Genomic DNA, 23,507 nt, shown 5'->3' with positions numbered 1-23,507 from the left:
AGTGGGAGTATAGCTCACCCAGGAATTACAAAGAATATCAAATCTATGGGGTTAGTGGAAATAATCTGTATTTCTAGAAACAAAGATAATTCATAGAAATGTGTTTAAAATAATCATATAACAAATAAAAACAATTAAGCAGTTAACATTTAAGCAGTTAAGTGATGTTTTAATGTTACAAAAGAAGTACTTTGGAAGATTTCAATAAGGCAGTTAGTTCTCATTCTCTCTAATTTTGAATGTTAATGTAATAAGAACAGGTCATATCATAGAAAGGAAGTTATGAGAAACTGTTTGCCCTGAAGCAGATCAACAAGGATTAATATAAAGCACTCAGGTTAATCACACAATAATGTGCTATTTTTTAACAGCTTTAATATGATCTGTAATTATAAGTATCCCATCTGCAGAATTAGGAAAGAATACTCAAATAAAGACAGAAAAGAAATTAAAGTTGGGTCAAGGAATTAAAAAAGAAGAAGCAAAGAACAGGCAATTATTTCTTTGCACTACAATTTGGCAAGTCACAGATATATTCCATTCCAGACTCCTGTGAGGAAAAGCAGACAGTGAAGTACAAAGCTGAAGTAGTACAGAGGAATTCATGCACTGGAGAAAATCGTACAATGAGACAAATTATTTGTTGGCTTCTTCTTTTAATGACCAGAAACTAAATCTTCTGTGTTGAATGGTATACCTGAGCTAAAAGATGATCTTCTCCATGTGTTAGGATTTAGAGCAGCAGCACTCCAGGGTCAGTGAGGCTGATGAGCCCCAAACTTAAGCTGCCTGGTTTGTTCTGTTTGAATGCTGTTTATCAGATTTTTTGCAGGCCACCTTAATTCCTTTCTCTTAGATCAGCCTGCTTAGCTTCTGCACCTCACATGCTGCAGGTGTCCCCTTAGAGATACCAGGGCTCCAGCCTCATCAATGCCCTGCGGAGACCTTTATCAGCTGCAGGCAGAGAGATTTCTGATTGGATTAAAGATTGATTGTACACTAATCACAACATCTAGACAGGCAAACAGGCAGCTTGTGGTCAATGGAATCTTGTAATCAGTGCTGGGATAATAACATGCATGCAGCTGGGATTGTTGAACAGCAGGTTTCAACACACAACTTTCATACTCAGGAAAAAGGACCATTTACACCTTAGACATCTTAGAGAAGAAATGGGTAGTCAATTTGCCTGTGGGAACATTAGTTAAAAGTATTTCCCAAACCATTAAACCTGCTATTCTAATACTGTGAGTACCTTCATTTCCAAAAGCTATCTGTAAAGATCTTCACAAAAGGTCCACAAAAATAGCAACAGCCCACTGGCAGCACATTTGTAACAGCCTCAGAGGTGTTCAAAATTTGCCAGTCTCCAACTCTATCAGCCAAACACTACAATGAAGTTTTACTTACCTTGGATCAACTTGATCTTCACTTTTGAGAACAGCAAATCTCCTTGAGGTGAATTTGCCCCTGATGCCTCAGCTCATTGTGGAATGCAGCCCTTGTGTAAGTGGACAGGTGAGATAAACAGAACCGCAGAGCAAATTGTCTCTGGGGTTGATTTAAGCAGACATATGTTCATATGCCTCTGAAAAAGAAATCAGCACACACACAAACACATCCCTCCAGAAAATAGATGGTTCTGCAGCTGAGAAAGTGTGCTGGCAGCTCGCTGTTTGAGCGTGGGGAGCAGTGATGGATGAGTAGCCACTGGAATTGTCATTTTATGCCATTAAAATCAGAGGTCTAAACATGTTTTGACACTACTGACTGCTACCTCTCACACAGATGTTCTGTTTTGGAGGAAAAAGGCTTCCTTGCTTTTTGAAAGGGGCAAGGGTGAGAAGGAATTTTGTCACCTAGTTTTGTTCCTGACTGGATTTTTCACAGAACAAGTATTCAATAAATATGAAAATTAGGAGCCACTTTTGGAAAAGTCTGGTCTGCTCACACATATTTTACAAATGCACTGGTCAACAAAACAAAGCAAAACAAAACAAAACAAAACAAAAAAAACAAACCAAAACGCTTTCCTTTCTTTCCCCCTTCTCCAAAAATTAGGAAAATTACATCTTTAGGGATTCTGTCAGCATTAACCAACGCATAGGCTCAAACATATGACGTGTTTTAGAATTTTGCCAGCAAAGAGCAATAGGAACATGGGCAAGTAGATGGCATTTCTAGAGATCACTTTTTTCTTTCAACTGCTGTGTGTTAAACAGAGCCATGCTTCAAATTATGTGCATTTGAAAACACCAGCTACAACTATAAAGATTTGCCTCTGCTTCAAAACCAAACAGAACTGTATGTTGAAAAACTTATAACAATCCATAACATGGCTTTTTCTTACCTGCATAGGAGCATCATCTGATTTTTCAAGAAATTGCACAAGAATAAGTTTGGATGGGAGGCTGTGCAGCCACAGCAAGAATCACTATAGTACAGTGGAATAGCAAACATGTGAGAACATTCACACTTTCAGTGAGGAGTGGTAAAATACATTTCAGCATTTTCTTTAATGTGTAAACATGTGCAGATAGTGATTATCTTATGCTCTCAGTTTGCAAGTTATAATTACAATACCTGAAGAAAGGTAACAGTGAATAGAATCCTAATCACAGAGGGTGGCTGCTACCTAGCAGAAATTCAAGTAATATATATTTCATTTTTAAAATTGAGCAATTCCTTAAAAATTTACAGTATGAATACAATTCAGAGCTAAGGGATACTCTATTTTCAGTTTTTCATTATGGAATGGAAAGCTTTTAAAAATTTGTCAAAAAACTTTAACATTTATGTTAAACTAAAGAACCATTGATTTTTCTTTTATTTTACACCTGTTTCTTCTAGCCAACAAATTATGAAGTTTTTTCTAAATTTAAAGAAAACAAAATAAAGCAAAACAAAGCAAGAAACAAACATCCATCCTTGTCGGCTTCACTAATTATTTTGAGTAAAAATTGTGGAATTCAGGCTTGACAGTAGGTTTTGTCACCATCAGATTTTCTTTACTACAGGAAGACTGCATGCAGTGCCACCATAAATGTTGTATCATTTAAAGACTCAGGATTTTACTTTCTCTAGGTAATGATGGGTGAATTAGCCAAGTTTTGCAAATCTTAAACTTAACAGTTCTAGCAATTAGTGTCCACATGTAAATACTGTCTATGAAATTTTCCATTTTCTTTTCACTTAGAGCATTAATAAACAACTACAAACTAGCATCCTCTTTGCTGTGCAGAATAACTTCTGAAGTAGAACATTTTGCATTTTATTTTGCAATTTTAAATGTTACTGAGCCGGTGGAGCCCTCTTTCCACTTGATGGAAAAGTGGCAACCCTTGTTAAAGCATAGTTGCTACACTACCTGCTCCTGAGAGTGGACTGTGGCTTCGTGTTATCAAATGCAACTTAATGAACTTGATGGTTGAATGACATAGTTGTTCTAATTGTAACCAACAGTACTTCAATATTTATACCGTGACTGTGAGAAACCTGTAGTTTTTATAATGTCTGTCCATTGTGAGTGTAAGTTTTAGATCAGTACATCTTTCTTTCCTTCCACTTTCTGTGCTCACTGAAGGAGGGTTGCATTAGATAACTTTTAAGGATAACTTCCAACCCTGAACTTTCTGTGATTCTATGATTCCTTCCAAAATGGGAGGGAAGACTGTCCCTCTGAAATGCAAAATTTCTTTCCTCCAGTTCCCTGTAAGGAGCTCTGCAAGGGAGAATACAACTTCCATATGGACTAAAGGCAGAGACAAGTGGCATCTCCTCCTCTCACGTGGTGTCCCAGGTAAAAGTCAGGATGAGGTCTTCCTTCCTCAGGATCACGGAGACAAAGGCAGAGAGCATAGAGAGGAGATGACAGAGCACCAGGAGACTTCCTGAAGAGGATGGCAGAAAAAAGACTGGTGTTAATCACATCCTCTACTTCATGAATGATGATATAACAGAACTGAAAATCCAGGAGTTGTCAATGACATTAGAAGTCTGCTGAAATATTTAATGTCATATGTGGATACTGTATAGAAGGGAATATATCTAATAAGAACATCTGGAACTGCAAAAGCTTTTAATTTCACTTATTATTTTAGTTTTGCTTTTGGGAAAAAAAAATCCTTGTCAGTTGTTTCACATCTGGAAGTAATCTCCACAGTGGAGAGAAGTATTGGTTTTGAAAATTAAAATCATTGATTTTTCCTTTCGGCATTTTGAAAAGCCTGCATAAGTTTGTTCATATTCTTATTATCTTATCCATTCCTGTCTCCCTTGAATTAAGGGAGACAGGAATGGATATGAATGGGCAGGAATGAATCTCTATTCTTATATTATAATGTTCTATTCCCTTAAATCCCAAATCCAAGCTTGAAATTAAGTTAAAATTTTTTATCCTCCTCGTGATTCAAATACTGTCAGTATAACTATTGCAGACTTTAGTAAAATCAGTGAAAATCAAACTGGTTGTTCAGTTTGCATTCTACCCAAAAGCCATAAATATCCATGACCTTCCAAACATCTCTAAATAAGGACAGTTTCACTCTAAACTATGTAATAGCACACATACATCCTATGTTTGCCCAGGTTGCTTGTACCAATATTAAGTTCTGATCAATCCCATTGGGTAATTTCAAAAAAATCTAATGAAATTCTTTATAGAACATTTACATTAAAATCTCGTCTCCTGAACAGAAATATCTCTGACTGAAATCTATATGAAATTCCTTTACACAGGGAAGGTACTGATTTAAAACAAGACCTGTCTATTTACCCTCATTTAGCTACAGATTGCCATAAAGTAATTCATATTTAGCACTCAAGTTAAGGGGGAAAGGGAAAGTTGGAAGTCAGCATAAGATATGAATATATGTGATAAAAATTCTGTGGCAATGATCACTGCCTTCTAATAGAGTCATTGAAGGTAAAGGTTGTCAAAAAGAGAAAGGTTTCACATCATTTAATGTTCTGCTGATTAGATGATAAAATAATAATTTCACTCGATGTTGTGAAATTGGTATGAAGTTGGAGAAAGAAGGGAAGATGTTCTTCAAAAGAATAAAATACCCATTTCAATGCTAAAGATGAAAGAGTAAAGGCTTTCAACTCAGTGGCTGTTGAAAGTAAAGTCACCTCTAGGCATAAACCCAGCAAGGAATAAAATTGTAGCCAATAGGAGGTGTGCTAACAAGTCCTGAGAAATCAGGAGAAATTCCTGAAGTGATACTGAGAGCTGGACAGCATGAGCCAGTGAGCCAAGAGCTCCACCAAATATAAGTGGAAAAAATCTGACTAAGGAAAGGTAATATTTATGAAGGGGAAAAAAGGGAAGTTTCAATGGTGAAATGAGGTTTGGACCTGGGGTGAAAAGTCATAATATCTGCAGTTTTGGATTTGAAGTGGGCTAACTGAATGAAACCCTCAATGCAATTCTGTTAAAAAAGTAGATCATACTCTACCCTCAGATTAATATCTCTATGTAGCACAATACACTTAGTAAATACAGTGGTGAATAATTTATAGTTTCATTTGTTTCCTTTATATCTGAATGCAGTTTCCCTCAACAAATCACCAATGGTCATGGCTTTTTTAATAAAGAAATTGCTAGCTTGTACACCTTGTGAGGAGTTTAGAAATGGTTTTGTTCCTTGGGAAAAAAAAAAAAAAAAGGTAAGTCCAGTGTCAGGATGTTATACATCTTATTTCAGACAGTTAATGTTGCTTGATTATTCCCCACAGACCTGAGAGCAGAGTAGAGTTTGGTCCAAGGGAGGCTGAGTGCAACTGGGAAAATATCTTTTATTATTCTTAAGGAGAATTTTCACTGGAAACAGAGTGTTTGGGGTAGGCAGCATAGGAAAAAAAAAAATAGCAGGATGCTGTTTAAAACAAAATCAAAATATGTTGTAAAGTAAAGAGTAATGCCATTGGGATTTTTTGCTCTCTAGAGCTGCTGGGAGTGTTGCAGACAAGAGGATCTAGTATATGGATTTGTTTCTTAGTGTATTTGTTTGTTGTCTTGTTTTTAAGCTGAAAAATCTATTTATATCCCTTAGGTCTTCAAGGAAAACCCTTCTTCCAAAATGTTTAGAGAATGTCACAAATGGAGCTCTCTAGCATAGTATAAGGATTGTAGAAGCCAAATTAATTTATTTACAATCTCTAAATCTAAATGACATTAACTTTCTGTGCTTTCATTTTTCTCCTGTTTTTATTGGATGTTGCTGTGTCACCTGTAGTAATCCCAGCTGTTTTGTAATAAGGCATATGAGGTACTAGCTCACCAGTGGGGGGGATCTCACTGATGTTGAGCTGCTACATTATGAAAGACTTCTCTCAGCTAGAATACCAAACTGAAGAGCTTCTTCTTGGATAAAGTCCATTCCCAGACTAGATAAACAACTTTGAGGAATAAGTAGTTTATTTTATAGTTTAGTAATAAAATGGAGGCAAGATTATTTTGTTTACTTAAGAAAAAAAAACCACTAAGTGTTCCATGTTATAATTTTCAGTTTTATCTGGAAATAAGAATAGATAATGATGGATTTTTTAAAGATTAAGGTAGTTTCCTAGTGCAGTCTGCTGTGATTGTAAGTTTAGAACCCACAATGGCCATCAATAAATATGTGGAACAATTAAATGCAATAGAAAAATTTAATTATAGAGACCCAGAACGTGAAGTATGTAGTGCTTACTGAGTTTGGACCATGATGCTTACACAGCACACATAGCTGACTAATTAATTTAGGGTTTTCCTCTTTGCTTTTTTTTTTTAAACAGTTATGACACTTAATTATGCACCATTTCCTCTCTTCACTGCTGTCATAAATGTTGTTACTTGTCTTACAGGATCGCATGGTTGTGCCTTACTAAGCAATCTCTGACATTAATGGAGGGAATCTAAATAAATATATAGGTTGCACAGAAATAGATGTGCATATAATCATGCAGCAAATGACAGTCTTCCTTATCAACAGCATGAAAGAGCCAGCTTCTACTAATTTGGAATCCCATTTTGCAGGTACTTCTATTTGCCTGTATGTTTTGGTTCAAAGAAAAAAACCGAGGCCAGAAAGGTTTCTTATATATAAAAATATATATTAAAGGACTGGGATCCTTTAATCTATATTATATAGAGTATATTTTAAAGGACTAGAATCTTCCAGAACTATTGTACTTGTTCCTGTGGAAAATGATGCCTCAGTTCCTGTAATGTAGGAACAAGCCCTTCAGATACCTTCTGCAAAGGTATCTGCTTGTGCATAAATGCAGATAATGTTATTTATGTCTGTAGCTGGATGTGACTCAGATGATGATCCTATCAGAAGCAACAAGCTTCTGCCTGTTCAGTCCCTGTTAGGTTCGAGTGACTGCTCAGTTCCCATCAGTCCTTGACAAAGCCTGCTCCCTTCCTGTGCCTTTCAAGTGCCCAGCAGCAGGCACAAGATGAACCTGACTCCACTTCTTCTGCACACAGGGCACAAAAGGGAGCTCACACATCAAGCCACAAGGCTCCAACTGATTAGCTGTGTGAATTCCCATGTCTTCTACATGAATTCACCTTTCTGTATCCCTTAAGACAGGAGCAATAGCCCAGCAGTAAATATTGTTCCATATATGACCTTAACCTAAATAAATGCTAGGGGAAGTAAGGGGCCTTCAGTGGACTGTGATTCAGGATTGTGCTTTGTTGTAAATGAGCCATTTTGAGTTCCAGAACTGGTTTTGTTAAAAAAATCTCAAAATATTAAGCCTCTCACTTAGCTCCTTCCCCCTGAGACAGATCTCTAATGCTGAAGTATTAACTGGTAGAAAAGATGCATTTACTACTCTTCTCTCAGCCTGCTCCTTCAATAAAAGTTTTGCCCATTGAAATGTAACTGGAAACACTTCAAATGTTATATCATATAATGGGATCTAGATCTGATGTCAGATGATTCACAGTTCTTTATCTTCATTGAATCATTGCTTAATACTTCCATTCTTTCAATGTCAGGAAATATATATTTTTGGAAATAGAACTATATGATGTGGTAATCCCATCTCCAAACAATAGGATGACTGTGGAAGACTTAAAACCACTCATCAAGAAGTCTTTAGGGTTGTACAACCATGAAAAAGGCAGAAAACTCATGGGGAGCCATGAGTGGAATTAACAAAGTGATTCCTTAGATCATTGCATTCTTTGCCTACTGTATTAATTGATCTTTTTTTTTCAACTGAGTGAATTTCCTCTCTAGAATAATATTGCATGGGCCCTAAATAACAATTATTTCTTCCTAAAATCTGGACATCTGTACATCAGGAAAAGACAAACCTGTAATCATGCAGGCTGCCAAAATCAGTTAAATGCACTCAATTTGATTTTGGACATCTCAGACTCAATGAACTGATCCCTAATAGCAATGGATTTTATAAACAACCCAGTACATAGGGTTTATAATGTTGCCTTAAAAAACAAGACAATTTGCATGAATCCTTTTCCTTACAAAAGTTTGGATGTGTTTCCTTAAAATCAGAACCTGGCCTTTATCTTTCCTGCCCTACCATAAATTATCTCTACTCAAAATTGGTTGAGAAAGACACATACAGAAATAAGTCTGTAAGCAGCAGAACAAATTGGATTGGATTGGTTGTACTAATGAAAAGGCATTTCAAAAAAAAGCATTCAATATTATCATTTTCAACTGAATGCATGAATAGGCATTTAACAAGATAATCAGATTTTATTAAAGAATAAAAGTAGTGTTATAACACAGGCATCTAACCTTTTTTTTATGTGATAATTATAAATGAAGATTCTATAACAACCACCAATAAAGACATGAAAAATTGAAGTGTGACGGTGGAACTTCAATATAGGAGCCCACCGTGTGACACAGGTAGTCCCTATTGGTTTTAATGCACTGTGCAAACATCAAACATAGCAAAAATTTGATTTCCTCTGTGTCTGTGACTCATGGTCAAAAATATACTCTGCTGTGCAATAAAGAGCTCATATTGCTGCCCTTTTGCTTGCTACCACAGTAGTAAGGTCTTTGAGCAGTAGTGGCCACCTTTTTCTATAAAATATGTAGGTATAGAATATCTTTGAAATCTCTGCCCATTAAGTTCGGCTGAAATTGGACAAAGAATCCCAGAAGTTTTAAAGGTGACAGTTAAAGGAGTAAATACATACATAATTCTCAGGAAACTGAAGGTGGAAGAAATGACTGCCCAAAATAGACTGGGTCATACAAGAACGAGATGAAGTTTGTGCCAGTGTCAATTACTACATAAATTTAGTGATATGATTCACACTGACATATTTTATATTTGTACTGGTGATTTTCACTGACATTTAACTCAAATATGTAGCTCCATTGAGGCAAAGAAAACTTGCACATGTAGAATAGTAAAATCCAGATTATTTTTTTAATGCTGAGTGATAAGTCTGAACTACTTATTTTACTGTTAAGGATTTGGCACAATCAAATTCTATGTGATAAATCTATCTCCCAGACAAAATCCATCACTGGCACAAATTCCTCTTTACTTTGAACTCATAGTTTTATTTATGGCTATAATTTGATCAATGTTTTGAATAGGAGGCTTTATACTCTATCTGTTATGCCAAAGAAAAAATAGAACATGATTTTCACTGTGTGATGCATATGAGGAGCTAATACCAAATGCTGCCATCTATTACTCAAACACAGCTCTGCTCACTGAAATGTATATGTGTAAATTTAGTGTGTAGTTCCATTTCACATCTGAGGTATACTGCTGCCAAAAGGGGCTGCTGATCCACTCTCTGCTACTCACACATTCTTCTTGTCCTTGCATTGGATGCAGAAATTAGAAAACAACAGGATGGAACTGAAATATATGTGTCACAGGTTACTTTTATGTCATGTAAGCCAGTTAGCCTCTCCTACAACATACTAAATGTTGCTTTCTGGCAAAACTCCTCAATGCTTCACTGAAAGTAACATGTAACTGGAAGCTGGGAAATAAGAATAAATTCTTTCTGGTCTTATTTTCAGAAGATAAAGGAAATGGAAGTATTGTCTTAAACTGCCAAAATATAAAACAATTGCAGTTCCTTTGTCTGAGCTCTGACATATTTTCAGCTTGCCCCATCAAACCTTTTTGACTTAGCAGAGTGTATCTACTTTGGTATGGCTCTGTCCATATGGAAATAAAACCCTACCATGGCAGGTCTGGAGATATGTCTGGGTCTATACATAAGCAAAGCAAATAATTGCATAATGCAGCACACAATTTGGAGAAAAGGGATAAGTTGTGGCTTCAAAGACAGAATTTCCCAGACATCTGTTTAACGGAATTTCATCCCCACAAATTTTAATGAAGTCAGTAACAGAAAATGAGGACTATCATGTGCTGTTAAGCTTTAAATAAATGTAGAAGTATCTACATGGTGATACATCAAAGCACATTAAATCCACCACGTGGCTGAGTTTTTTTGTGTTTGTTTGTTTGCTTGCTTGGGGTTTTTTTCTCCTGGAATTCAAAGGCAGATTGTGTACTATTCACTTTTGTAACCGAGATGGAAGAATAGGAAATGTAATATTGACTCAGGATCTAACCAAGACTCAGTCTGGTGGGAGCAGCCATGAGAAGGTGTTGCTGTGTGCCTGCCCAGTTCTAATATTCTTCTTCTAAATATCTTTATTGAAGAATATATAAAAAGAGTTGGAGGAAATCCATACTGAATAAGGAAGAGCCCTTGAAAAGGAAGTGGGGGTCAGAACTAAGAATTGATACAAAATTGCACAACAACAAATGAAGAAAAGGACAGAAGGGATGTTCAAAAGAAGGAATCAACAGAGTATCCCTGGCTAGGCAGCACTCCCTGAGAGCATCTGAGGATCCTGTGGGTGCCACCCAACAGAGCTATGCAAAGAGCTATGATATCATTAAGGACCAGAATTAGACTGAAACCTCCCTATTAAGTTCCCTCTGCATGGCTGCAGATGGAAGGAGATAAAAGAGAAAAGTCCTTTGCTTTTCTGGGAGGATCTGTAAGCAGAAAGCTGCAGCAATAAGTTCGTCCAGAATATCAGAAAATCCAGAGAACATGGAAAAGGGCTGAAGTCTGGTGCAGGGAACCTAAGTAAGTAAACTTTCCTCTTGCTGCAAGATAGAGCAGAAAACTGCAATTAATTTAAACTGGCCCACAGGAACATTTTCCAATGGAAGACTTTAGAATTAAAACAGAATGAAGTCTATCCAAGGAGGACTTTTTTGAGCATTTTTGGTGATAAGATACCTTGTGTTCTGGTGTTTAGATGGAGCAGAAAGTTGTGGAAATTGAGAGTGTGAATGATGCATTCAAAATTGAGAGTGTGAATGATGCATCATTCAAAAGTCTGGAGTCATCTGGCTGGACAGTGTTTCTGTCTCTGCTAATTGCTTGTGTGACCTTATGGGATCATATTAGAGTGATCTCTCTTGTATTGTGAACTAGGAGCAAATGAAGGCTTCTCTTCCACACAAGAGAGTCATTTGCCAGTTATGGTCAGAAACAGGACATAGAGGTGTATTTTGCCAGTGGCACACTAGAAAAGTTCCCCTTCTAAACAAGAGAAGAACTCAGAATGTATCTGACTAGCTGCCTCCTGGGCTACTCGTATCACAGCACAAATCATGGGAACAATCCAGCATACATTAGGGCTCCTAAACACAACTTAAGACAGTCTTGCTGTTCCTACAGATGTTGCTATCTACTGCTGCTACATCTCCTACTAAAAGCAAGTCTTGGGTTAAAATGATTGTTCCTAGCATGTTTTCATTTTCTGACATTGGAGGAGTAGAGGAAAGGAGGAGTATGTGATGATGCTTATTTCTTTTTAAGACAAATCCATTGCAGACATTTGAGTGGCTGAAGACACAAATCTCTGGAAGGAAATAAAGGAAAATAAAGGAAAAAAAGGAAATAAGTCAGGAGAATGTCAAGTGTACAGAGGCACAGCCGCATGTGTAGGCTGCCATTAGTTTGAGATTTATCAGAAGTCAAATCATTGTTCCCATGATTTGGCACAAATCATGGGAACAATCCAGCATACATTAGGGCTCCTAAACACAACTTAAGACAGTCTTGCTGTTCCTACAGATGTTGCTATCTACTGCTGCTACATCTCCTACTAAAAGCAAGTCTTGGGTTAAAATGATTGTTCCTAGCATGTTTTCATTTTCTGACATTGGAGGAGTAGAGGAAAGGAGGAGTATGTGATGATGCTTATTTCTTTTTAAGACAAATCCATTGCAGACATTTGAGTGGCTGAAGACACAAATCTCTGGAAGGAAATAAAGGAAAATAAAGGAAAAAAAGGAAATAAGTCAGGAGAATGTCAAGTGTACAGAGGCACAGCCGCATGTGTAGGCTGCCATTAGTTTGAGATTTATCAGAAGTCAAAGCAACCTGATTACAAACATGGTAGTGTTTAAGTAATCAATAAAGCACAAGTACACCTGTCAGTGAAAGTACAGATTTTTCACTCTTTGAAACATTATCTGAATGTAACAAATATTTTTTTAACTTCTGATGAAACTCTTTTCACAAAGCCTCATGATAAAAAACTATAATCATCTTATTGTTATAAAATTCCTCAATAGCTTACTTAATAATAATTTCCATAGACATTTCAACAATGGCTTATGTCCCTGTTGAACCCTGGAGTAGATGACCTTGGAGTACAAATTGTCAATAATAATGTCACATACAATTTTTTTCCTCACCGTTCTAAATTACAGCAATGATTTGAGAATGAGAACCATCCTGCTGAAGTGCACTGATGTCGCAGTACTGAGGATCTGTGCATTGAGGAATGCACTCGGTGCAGGTACCCATTGTGCAGCTGCTGTGGAGCTGCAGGCTCAGCTCTGGGCAAGAGGCAAGAGGCTCAGCTCTTGGGCTCAGAGGCTCCTGAGCTCCTTGGGCTCAGGAGGTTCATCTCTGAGCCCAAGGCAAGAAGCTGTGAACTGCTGTCCCTTCCACAACAAAGGCACAACAAAGGGACCTGTGGCCAGCCAGGTGAGGGACACCCAGAGATGGGGCAGGAGCTGAGAAGCCCAGATTTTCACATATTTAGACTGTAAGGGTATAAAACCCCAGGGGTTCCTTTGTTCAGGTTCCTCTTTGGAAGCACCAGCTCGAGCTGTTACTCAGTTGATGCACCATTTGAAGGATCCAGACATCTAAAACTCTGCTATGGGAAACCTGGAGTTGAGCCAGTAAAAAAACTTTGTCAAACTGCAAGAGAGTGTGGGTATGGCTGCAAAGGAACCTCAGTCTTAGCTCGAGGAGGTGAGAGTATGACTGTCAGAGCTGCTCCCAGATGGTCAGACAGGACACTTTCCTTAACATTTACTCTTGGCCATGCATGTAAAATAAATATGCTGTTCAATATTTTGATCCCAGTTTTAAAGCAACTCTTTGGTGGCACCTTCTGCAGCTTTTTTTAATTTCCTTTTTAAGATTTCTTCTAAGACTTCTAAAGGAAGATTACTTAGAAAATGAATTTCCTTTTAAAAAAAGCAACACCTTTTGTTAGACACGGAGTGAATTTAGACCCTGTGTGCATCCACATTGCTAAGCATGTGTTGTGAAAAGAGCCCTCAGCAGTGTACCAGTTTTCTGGGTCTTGTAATCTGTGTGATACACCATCACACTCTGGGAAAAACAGTTGTATAATTTTGCTCAGAAAAAGTCTTTGGGGATATTTCATATAAAGAGATTTTATTCACTGACTATGATATGAGTCAAAATCTCTTAGACTTGTTACCATAGCTATTCTTGACTGCTACTGCTGGTATTTTCTATACATATAAAATGTACTTTCGTTCAGAATTCGGGGATGAATTCTTGTAAAAAGCTTCAATAAATGATAGAAATACATTTCCTGCCTTTACATATAATTATGCAAAATAAGGATCTTCAATTTTAAACTTACTCTTCATTCTAGCACAGAAAATATGCTCTAAGAAAGGGTAGATTATATCATCAGTTGGAGTACTGCTGTATAACTAAGGATAAAAATTGGGGTTTGAAAAGATGTCTATCATTTATTGAAAAAGCAGGGATGTACAGGGACTCAGTCTATTAAAAAATTCTGTAGATAGTGTTATTCTATGATTGTAGCAAGCTCAAGTTTTTACTGCCACTCCCACATCTCTAAACCAGCAACAAGCAGAAATATGGAGAGATTCCTCTGACTGGCTGGCAAAAGGAAGCAGAACTGCCCTGCAGCTTTGTGAACAGTTTGCAGGGGAAGCTGCTCCATCAGGTGTTACTTATTGAGGCCTTAAGATGAACAGATATCTGGATAAAATACTTGCAATATGAACAAAAGAGAAAACTTAAACTTTAAAAAAAGAGTTTGAGTTTAATTTAGACAAGAATGAAAGCGTGTTAGAAGAGCATATATGGTGAAACAAATGTAAGGATCCATTAAGCCAGTTGATGTTGTCCTTAAGGTTGCCACTACTGAGACTCAGCCTGAAAGATTACAGTGCTTATCATCCAACAAAATTGGAAAGAAGCTTCCCTAGATACTTACTATAATCAAATACGAGCATCAAGATATGTTTTAGACTGAGTGCTTATGTCTTTCTCCCGGTCTCTGATGGGACTGGTGCTGTTTAACATCTTTGTCAGCAACATGGACAGTGGCATTAAGTTCAACCTCAGCAAGTTTGACAAGGACACCAAGCTGAGAGGCTCAGTCAGCACTCTGGATGGAAGGAATGTCATCCAGAGGGATCTGGACAGGCTGCAGAGGTGGGCACATGTGAACCTCTTGAAGTTCAACACGGCCAAGTGCAAGGTCCTGTACCTGTGTTGGGGTGATCCTGAGAGAAAACACAGGCTGGGCAGAGGATGGATTGAGAGCAGCCTTCCCCCAGAGGAGAAGGACTTGTGGGAATTGATGAACAGGAAGCTCAACAGGTCTCAGCCTTGTGCGCTTGCAGCTAGAAAGCCAAATGTGTCCTGGACTACATCCAAAGCGCTATGGGCAGCAGGATGAGCAAGGGGATTCTCCCTCTACTCCACTCTGGTGAGATCCCACCTGCAGTTCTGTGTACAGACCTGCAGAACCCCAGCATAAGAAGAATGTTGAACAGGAGTGCATCCAGAGAGAGCCAGAAAGATAGCAGAGGGCTGCAACACCTCTCCTATGAAGACAGGCTGGGACAGTTGGGGCTGTTCAGCCTGGAGAAGAGAAGGCTCTGGGGAGAACTTCTAGAGCCTTCAGGTACCTAAATGAAGCTACAAGAAAGCTGGAGAAGAATTTCTGACAAGGGCAAGTAGTAATATGTGAAGGCCAGATGTTTTTTAAACTGAAAGGCTAGGTTTAAATAAGATTTTAGAAAGAAATCTTTTACTGTGAGGGAGTTGAGGCACTGGCACAGATTGCCCATAGAAGCTGTAGCTGCCCTACTCCTGGCAGTGTTCAAGGCCTGAGGTGGGGCTCTGAGCAACCTGGTCTAGTGGAAGGCACCTTTGCCCATGGCAGGGGAGTTGGAAAGAGATGATCTTTAGGGTCTCTTCCAACCCAAATCATTTTATGATTCTACAGTTCTAAGATTTGGGTTTCATTTAATTCTACTGAAACATTTCTTATGGTTTAAATCATAACAGCTTTCTCACTCTCTAAATAAAAATGTGAAGAGGGAAAAAATAAAGAAATCCTTGATAAAAACTGTGGTGGTACAATTGCTAGGAGGAGACCAGTGGCAAGTGTTTCATGAAACTTCAGGAAAAGATGATATTGTATGGTAAAGTGTTGCATCCCGGAGTTTGGGTTTAGATTAGGGTTTTTAATTTATGTTAAAATAAGTCAAGTGCTGTAATCCCGCGTTTCCCCCGTGTTGTTCCCCCCGCGGTTTCTGCCCCCATGTTGCCTGCTGCCGGACCTTACCCCTGTGCCGCTCCTGTAACCACCCTGCCGTCCGGCCCCGGGAAACCCCGTGCTGGCCGCCCCGAGCCACACGGTCCCGCTCAGCCCGCTCTGGCTCGGTGCCCGCCCCTGCGGGGTTCTCTGGTTGGTCGCTGTTGCTGACGTCACCACCACGGCAGCCGCCCCTATTGGCCGGCAGGCCGTGGATCCTCTCGCCCCGCCCCTCTATAAAGCCCTATCCCGCCGGCAGTCAGGCGCCATTTGCTCCCATGCGAGTGCCGGGAGCGGTCGCGCCTTTCCATCGAACCGCGCCACGTGACCAATAAACCGTTCCTGCCAAGCACGGAGTAAATGGACAAATTCCTTCCTCTTTGCCGGGTCCCTAGCGCACGGTAACAGAGACTGGCCAGCCCACGCGCCCGAGACATGGAGCCGTGTCCGGGAACCCGCGGCAGCAAACCCCGGCAGCACGTGGAAGCTACGCCACAGCCGGGCTCCCAAGAGCCGCGTGCAGCCGGGGAGAGCAAAAACCCACGCCGCAGTAAAGGAGAAATTTTATCTTTGGTGGAGCTTCTCCTTTGACTGTTATGTACATTTGACAAAAATCTGTCTATGATGTGGCACTCTGTCTGCTGAGACATTTGTAATTCAGTCAAGTGTGCTGCTTTCTGAACTGTTTGAGCATCAAAGTGAGCTCTCTACCATTAAACTCATTCCTTGCTCACCTTCCACCTTTCCTTTTATTCCTGACCTGTCCAATAATTTTTTAGCCCTCTGGACAGTTTCAGACAACTTGGAGATTGTAGCTGGAGAAAATTAAGTTCCTACAAGTACTGTGAAAAGCAATGGCAATATGAAACTTCTATGAAACTGCTGCCACACACTTCTGAAAATGTCCTGCTTTCTAGGAAACTTTATCTGATTTTGTACTAGACAAAATAGACATAATAGGCAAAACCCCCAAACTGTTTAAAACTCAGATTTGTAAATTGCTGAAGAAAGTATCTGTACACATCACTGTGCTGCTGTGCTGTCTGCTTCTCTTAATGTTCTCACGTTGGAGACTGTAATCTCACTGGATGAAGCCATGGTGCTAACATAAACAGAACTGGGACCCCAATTTGCTTTGATACAGAACGAAAAGCTCCATTACACAAAGGCAAGAAAGCAGCTCAGAAACAAGAGTGCTCACACCCAGTTTAAATAACTCTAAAAAAATTATGATGAGTATCCAGCAGCCTGCTCAGTAATGTGACCATTTATTTCCAACTTCATAAACTAAAAGAAAGCCTGTTAATATCAGCAGCTAATTACAGTGCCTCCTACTCTCTCCAGACACATAAAAGAGGCTGTGAAGTGCAGGAGGGAAAGACTGCAGCAGTGGCAGATTGAAGCTCTTCTTGTTAAATTAAATCTGGCTGAAGATGGAATATGTTAGAGTGGACGGCAGTGATAATGGGTACTGTTTCTTCAGTGTGTCTGTGTATAAATTAACTGCCTTTCAGTGCTATCTGGACAATAAAGCTTCAGCAGTTTTCCTCCTAGTTCCACATATGCTGCAATAATTACAAGCATAACTTTATTTACTTCTGGCAGTAAAAGTATGAATAAATGATGTCTCATTGCTGTGGTCATGTTCTTTTTGGCCTCTTCTCTCGTTCTGTTCTATCACAAATCATGTCCTTTACTCTGGTAATGCTAAGAAACACAAAGCTGGCAGATGTCTTGCTGTGTGACATATTTCCCTTGCACTTAGGTCTTTAAACATTCAGTCTACCTATTTTCTGAAAGGAATGTGAAGCTGTGACAGAAAAAAAGAGTGCCTGTAGTGGCCATGCAATGCACTGGTGCTGTGTCATGGCCCATGTTATTTCCAGATGATTTAAAACATTGCTGACTACTAGCTTTTTCTTACTTTATTTGGCTTCCCTTTCAAATCATAGTATCTTGCCATCAGTGCTGAAACTAATTTGGCTGTGACCCTTATGTTTGGTGGCTAAATTGATTTTTCTCTTCCTGATTCTTGTTTTCCCTTCTATTACAAAGCACCACCAGGATTCCCATATGCGTAATGCATCAGAGTTTTTGGAAAACTGGGTAAAAAAATCCGGTTTTCTCATGACTTGCAAAAAAGTAGTTGAAAAATAACAATAACAAGAAAAAAAAAAAACAACAAAAAAAAACCAGCCTGTGAGTAAAATTTAAATACATTATGCCTTGCTAATTCTGCACAGGGAAATTCAGAGAGCTAGTTGCATTCGTGTTTTATTCCTGTAATGCCTCTAATTATGTTTTCAGTTTATTTATAAGATTCACATTATTTAGGAAGCATGTTAGGCCAGCATTTGCAAATAAATGAATTTTGACCTGAAAAGACAAAATATAGGGGGAAAAAAGATACTATAATGCCAGTAAATTTGTAAAGCCATCTTTATCTGGAATACTCAGGTGCTATAAAAATTAGATAAAGGTATTTCAATCAAGGCTAGGGTTGAGGCTCTGGGTTCTGCAAGTGTGTGTGTGTATATGTGTGTATGTGTGTTGCATTTGCTGCTTTTAATTCATAAGCTCAGGGCTTTATAGAAAAGCACTGATATATTTTGACAGCAGCAAAGGCTTGATTTTCAGACAACCTTCATATTCACAGCTTGAAGTAAATTTGTTTTTCTCAAAAAATTAGCCTAAGTTTCCTAAACATGAGGGCTTACTCCTAATTTTAGACCTCGAAGCTGTAGTTAATTGGAGTTTAGTGTTGCCTTGACATTAAGTTTCACTTTACAGGGCTGCTGGTTCCTCTCCTCCTGGTAAACAAACTCCTGAACATCTCCCCACCTCTGATGTTAAATCACTCTTTGACACAGGTAGGTGCATTCAGGAACGTTGCAAAAGCAAGACAGATTTTGGATTTGTTTCAAGCTGGGGTTCATCAAAAGAAATCTCTTCTTTAAGTAAAAGCCAAAGTTTTCCTTTTTCTCTGCTTTGGAAGACTTGGTGAGGGGTCATTTCATGTGACACAAGCGAAGCAGGATCCCCAGAGCCTTGTGGGGTGCCTCGCTGTTCCTGATTGCCTGGGGCCATGTCCTGTGCTGCCCCAATGGGGTGGGAGCTCTCTCCCGCGCCCCAGAGTACTGTTAATCCATCAAGGAGTAAATATGATAGTTTTGAGCTTGAACTCCCATCTGGAGGTTCCCTTAGTGACACTGTGCATCTTGCATGTGAGCAGCAGCTTTTCCTTTGTTTCCCAGGTGCTTTGTGGCAGCTGGCTGGAGGCCCATGACTTGTACCTGGGTATGGCTGATGCCTCAGGTTTTAGCTTTTATATTTTTCAGAGTCTGTTCTGCTTTAGTTTGTAGTTCTGAGCTTTATATTAAGGGATAGTAAGCTCTCTTCACAGAGTAGGTAGACAAAACAATCCCTTGTCTAGCTGGGGACCAAGGACAACTGATCCGAATCTCAGGCCCAAGACCATAAACAACGTGGACTGAAGAGAGAAAAACAAGGAGGATGGGACTTCATGGGCTAAAGCTGTAATTGGACAATTAACGTCAATGTGCTAATGGACCAGAACTTATAAAAGTGAGAGACCCCATGACCAGTTGTCCATTTTGTGACCATTTTGGGTTCATCTTGGGTGTATCCCTGGCTGGCCACTTGTACTGCCCAAGGTGTATCCATTGAGGCCGTTTAATAAATCCCTGCTTTATTCTTTAACTCCATCTAGTCTCTGTTCTAGGTCAGCCTTCACAAGGCATCATGGCCAAGGAGAAGGTTGTGGTGCTGGTCAGAGGGACACAGAACTGCCAGAGCACCCATGCAAAGCACCAGAAAGAAGGAAAAGCCTGTAATTTCCTGACAGTGTAAAGAGGGTCTGCCTCTTGTGTCCTGACAGAGAATAGCATCATATCTATAACAGCAACAGATATTTGGAACTAAACCTCTTTGTATCTCAATTTCTTCCAAGTCAAAATAAGTTTACTGCCAGCCTTACAGCACATTCTGTAATTCTTTGATGAAAGATATTTCACCAGTGTAAATGATTATTTTATTACTTTTGGCAGACAAAATGTTTAGCAAGTCATTTGAAATGTATGCTTCTTCAAAATCCGCTAAATGCAGTGGGAATCTTTACGCAGAATCTTAATTTATCCCCTTATACTTCAGTTGGTTTTTTAATCTTTCTTTTGAACCACTGAGCAATTTTCAATCTGAAAAGTGAATCTGAGGAATGATATGCAATTGTCACACACATCAGTCTTTTAAAAAAACGGGTTTATAACTTTGATGTAGTCTAGATGAACATATTTCAGAAACTTCTGAAGCTACTGACTAACTCATGGAAGTATTGCTTAATATTTTAATAATTGGCTCTTCTAGGTTTTGAGATATGAACATCTGCAAATGAGAACTTTACACAGGAAATCAAGTCAGCTTCTACATTCCCCTGCAAAGCAAGAGAGCAGATGCTGCTCACCAACCCCTGCTCTCCAGTTTGGAATATCTCAGCTAAGCACTGCAGTCCTTTGCCATTGATCAGTAAAGGTGAACCATGGGGAATAACAGGGAGATACTAAATGCTGTATGAACAGGGGTCTTGATACTAAATCTCTCCTTAACATCATGAATATACTCATGTGTTTATAATATAGATTTATTTGAATGCAAATGCATTTTATATTGCAAAGATCTTTTGGCAGCTAGGGATTACTTTTTATCCTTTCCTGTATCATAAGGCTAATGAAACAGTCAATTAAATTAATCCTCTGCAAATTTAAAGTGGCTGAGAAATGAACAGTATAAGCTGTAGAATTTGCAGCCATAAGATATTGACAGGGAAACAGGTTAGTGCTGTTTGATAAAGAATTAGATACTTAGTCCAAACAGCAGATGGTCTGTGCAGAGATCCTCTGCAATCAGGGTAGTCTTGCAATGGTTGCAATTCTTTACAGACCTTTATTTATCTCTTGTTTATCTTCCTATTGACTCTTATTCTACAGAAATCACTTTTTCCTGAAATTAAAAAGGATTATTTCTAGCCTGGAGAAAACTAAAAGTAAGGCTTTCTGTCTTCTCTACATCCACACCTTTCCATTCCCAAATTTTGTGATTCTAAAATTATCCTTACCTTTAATATGTAGTTCCTTTTGGGAAAAAAATATTGCATTGGAACAAGGATAAGCATGTGGAATTTCCAGTACAGTTTTCATTAATCCTTTTAACAGAATAACCTTCATCACTGGATTCTGAAATAGGAAATAAAATGGTACCTCCTTTACTAATTAGTTGGTGGAATTAATTAACTGCTCACTAATAACTAAATAGCCAACCCTGCAAACACTTGAGCATCTGCATATCTTTAGGCATAAGAGTAATGATAAGAGAATTGATGGGAGAACTGTATGTTGAAAATTAGACCAGGTTGTGTTAGCAAAATAGAGCTTCTAATATTTCTCTATATAAAGCCTGCATTGCTGTCTAGCTTCTACAGCAGTGGATTTCATATTTACCTGCAACAATATTTGCCTATCTGAAGAAAATAATGTCTTAAGGAAGCACTATTTTAAAGTAAAAATGTACATGAAATAAGATAGAAAAGAACAAGAATCTTCTATACTGGGGCAGAGGGGAAAGATGTCTTTCAGTAATTTATAATTAGTGAAATAAATGAACCATGTATTGGTTAACAAATTTCTTCTTATTATGGTAATACCCAGATTTTAAAAACACAGTGTTCTGGGAGTAATCCCAGAATCCAACACAGAATAACAACAGTATGATTTGTTGTTCATTCATATTAATACATTACACTCAGTTTTTAAACTCCATGCCTTTTCTCATGCTCTTCCCTCAGTTTCAGATGTTATAATTGCCAATAGCTGTCTGTAATTGTCATTGCTCTGTCACAGGACACTCATTGTCACCACAGTAGATCCAAAAATCAAGGCACTCTGCAGCTTGTTGATGTGATGACCACTACAAGCAAGATGGTTAACATCACCCACCAAGAATATTTTTCTTCAAAATTTAAAAAATATTTCTGGTACTGTTCTATGAACGCCATGGTGAATATTTCAGACTTTTTACAAAGAACCAACAGCAATCAGTGACCTGCACCTACCTTGCTCATTTGTTTTTGGGGGGTTATTTGTTGGGTTTTCTTTTTTGTGCAAGTAGAGAAAATACAAAGGTGGCCATTTTACTCTGAAATCTCTGATGGGAAAGATCTGTGTGGCTTTTATTCAAGGAATAAAAAAAAAAAATAATGTAAACTGCAGACACTGTCTTTTTCTTACTCCTGGAATGATTTATAAGGGAGCAATCAGTGTTCTCCAGGCTGTGGAGTAAACAGGAAGGAGGGATTTAATGAGCACTTTGTAAGTTACACATCTCTGTAGACGGAGAAAGGATTGCTGCAGTTTTGCAGTGTTTTGGTTGCTCTGCTCATTTTGTTTTCATTTCTGTTTCTTATATGTCATAGACCAAGTTTCCACAGATAACCTCAAATTGGCCACAGATTTTTCCAAATTATTCCACAGATAACCTCAAAAAATATAATATTTAAGATATCATAGAATCATAGAATGGTTTGGGTTGGAACAGATCTTAAAAATCATCGAGGCCCAACACACTTCCCATGGACAGGAACACCTTCCACTAGACCATGTTGCTCAGGGCCCCATCCAACCCAGCCTTGAAAACTGCCAGGAATGGGGTATCCACAGCTTCTCTGGGCAACTTTTTCCAGGTACTTTGATACCCTCTCAGCTATAGACCACCTCCTCCTACTTTAGACAACAAAGCCATGGCCACTGTGTGCCATACATAGCAGCCAAGATGTTCCTGAGATGAGCTCCATATTTTTCATGCAGTGTGTTTTATTTTAAAAAGCTTCAACTGTTCAAGTTTCCTTATTTGATCAGTTAAGATATATCTTTTGCACTAACACAAAATGTATAAGACATGTCAGTACTGAAGTTTGCATTGTGCTTAATGAGAAGAGATAGATTTGTGTAAGGTGTCAGTTGAATAAAGCACATTTGGCAATTGATACTGATGAAGTATTGTTGCTGTGAACCAGTTATTCAATGTTTCATGACAAATTTACTGAAGACACTTAACATGCCTAATTTTTCTCAGAAAATGTGGCCTTGGTGCTGAGCAGTTATAGACAGCTGCAATGGCATAACATGTTTCTTATACAATTTAATGGACTACAAAAGTATTTCAGATCCTAAAAAACTGCCCCAACAGTGTCCTTCAGATTTTTATTCATAAAATATTATTTCTTTACATACATATGGTTACCAGTGGTCTACCTTGCTTTTTTCATGCTTAGCCTTAAGCTTGGAAAAAATTGTTCCCTTTAACAGAAGCAAATGTGTAATAGGTTAATATGGAGAAGTATAAACTGTCCCCTGTCATTAGGATTGTGTTAGTTCTTTATTATTTTTTTTAATCTATCAAAAGGGATCGTAAACCAAAGTATGAAAAACATAACACGCAACATTGAAACAGGCTAAAAACTGAATTTTGCAACTTTGTATTTAATATTCTTTTAATGCCCAAACAATGCCATGTCTTAGGAACAAGATAAAAGCACTAACAGTG

General features: G+C 38.5%; 1 long non-coding RNA gene across 1 annotated transcript in view; it reads left to right on the top strand.

Moving 5' to 3' along the window:
- LOC128800797 (uncharacterized) overlaps positions 1-22,106 on the top strand; it is a 33,368-nt gene extending 11,262 nt beyond the window's left edge. The window contains exons 2-5 of the long non-coding RNA XR_008435051.1: positions 3,706-3,799; positions 18,684-18,763; positions 20,277-20,441; positions 21,806-22,106. This is a non-coding gene — a long non-coding RNA (uncharacterized LOC128800797). The remainder of the gene's footprint in view (positions 1-3,705; positions 3,800-18,683; positions 18,764-20,276; positions 20,442-21,805) is intronic.
- Positions 22,107-23,507: the final 1,401 nt, after the last annotated feature.

The sequence above is a fragment of the Vidua chalybeata genome, chromosome 1, assembly GCF_026979565.1.
Source record: "Vidua chalybeata isolate OUT-0048 chromosome 1, bVidCha1 merged haplotype, whole genome shotgun sequence".
Taxonomy (NCBI): Eukaryota; Metazoa; Chordata; class Aves; order Passeriformes; family Viduidae; genus Vidua; species Vidua chalybeata.
This window is presented reverse-complemented; position numbering and strand designations above follow the sequence as displayed.